Source organism: Sapajus apella, unplaced genomic scaffold, assembly GCF_009761245.1.
Source record: "Sapajus apella isolate SASKATOON/1434 unplaced genomic scaffold, GSC_monkey_1.0 scaffold17, whole genome shotgun sequence".
Taxonomy (NCBI): domain Eukaryota; kingdom Metazoa; phylum Chordata; class Mammalia; order Primates; family Cebidae; genus Sapajus; species Sapajus apella.
Genome location: NW_022436957.1, coordinates 30,268,945 through 30,270,828, shown reverse-complemented (window position 1 = coordinate 30,270,828; position 1,884 = coordinate 30,268,945).

Genomic DNA, 1,884 nt, shown 5'->3' with positions numbered 1-1,884 from the left:
AGTATTAGATATTACTATGTACTCTATAATTTTCTCATTTGTTTATATTTCTCAAGCCTTCAAAAGACACTTGGACATATATAATGAAAATTCTAACCCATTAGCCCGTTCCCTTTTCCTATGGCCTGAGTAGCAAAAGCTATTTGTTTTTGAAATACTAGAAAACTCACATTTCCTGGGCCAAAAGAAAATATGTACCTTGTTATTTTCCATTCTTATTTGGATCTAACAATGTGGGGCAAAATAATTTTGCATTCCTGACTCCTTCATCAGAAAAATGACATAAGAATCCACATAACAAACATAGCATGAGGCATTTAAGAGTGCTGCATTTTACACACTATATTTAAGTGCTGCAGGAATAAGAATAGAGCCTTAAAAATATATCCGGTCAAGACTTGCTTTTTCCTTTCTCCACAATCTTTAAATGCAAATACATGCATACTGACAGCTCTCAGAAAAATAGACCTAATGAGAACTCTCCCTTTCCCAAGGGATGCCCTCTGCCACCATCTATTTATGGAATAATATCTGGCTCCCTACTTCATTCTTACATTGTACATTTAAAAGAGCAATTTCCACTTTTGAAATATTGCTAAAAGGAAAGAAGTCATCTTTTATCACAGTCAGGAAAGGTCAGCAAGTCGGTAATCCTCCATTCGCTTACTGAAAGAAATATCCGCTTTCCTTCCACAGCAGACCAGAAAAGTGATTTATCTGAGATTGGCATTAATACATAAAATGGCCAATGCACCTAGCTATGCCAGGGCAATCTCTTACATGGTCCAGAGCCTTCTTTTATTACCTGTTAAGGCTGTGAATTGAATCTGCTGGAGCAAGCATTGTAGATAGGATTACCAATCTCCTCCCAAGCACTCTTCCATAATATCAAATCCTAGCGAGGCCAAAATGTTTTCATAATAAAGATCAACTCAGAAGTTGTCTTTACTCCTGTGTCCTGATACTGACCTTTTCTTCGTATTCGGTTACACACACACACACACCCCGCCACACCAATTTACAGAAGTTTTTGTGTTTCTTACAACTGTATTTCATGTTTATTTTTCAGCTCTCCAACCACTCAACAAGTTTTATTACATCTTTAATATGGGCTCAATACTGTACAAGACAGCAGGACATTGCTAAAAATATAATTTTAGATTTCTAGGGTCCTAGAATTCAGGTTGGGAATATAGCATGCACATAGAAAAAATTCTTCCTTTTATTGTGATATGACTTACAGTTCTCAAAGTAAGTTCACTAATCTTATTGCAACCTGATACTTTTACTAACAATATAGAGTATGTAGCAGGATTTTGACCAGATTTAATGTGTCCTTATCCAAAATGATACATGTAAAAATCAATCTGAGTCTTTCTATCCAATTCTGGGTTAAGTATTTTCTTTTAGAAACAAAACCGAATCTCTAATTACCTGTAACCTGTATTTTGTGTAAACTAAGGCACCACTGATTGTAAGATTTTATGTACCAATAAGAAAGACAAAACGCAACAAAGATTTTGTGGAAAGGCGATCAAATAGGAACTCCCTAAATAAAACTGGGACACCAAAGGCTATATATACCTTCATTGTAAGGCTACATGACCCAATAGTGTGGCCACAGAGAAAGAAATAGCAAGGGAACCTTCGTATCTAAACCTTGGCATAGGGTGGAGAATTTTAACCACTAGAGAATAGGCAGATTTGAGGTCTGAATTCACATTACCAGTGTGACCCAAAACACCTCATACAGAGAGTTTAATGTAAAGTGGTCTCTGGTTGTAAGTACCTGAAATTAGCTGGCCAAAGCAAGTGAAAATTCTCTCTGAAAGACTTGGACTTCAATCCAGGTTGACAGAAATTAAGCATACTATTGATTATAAG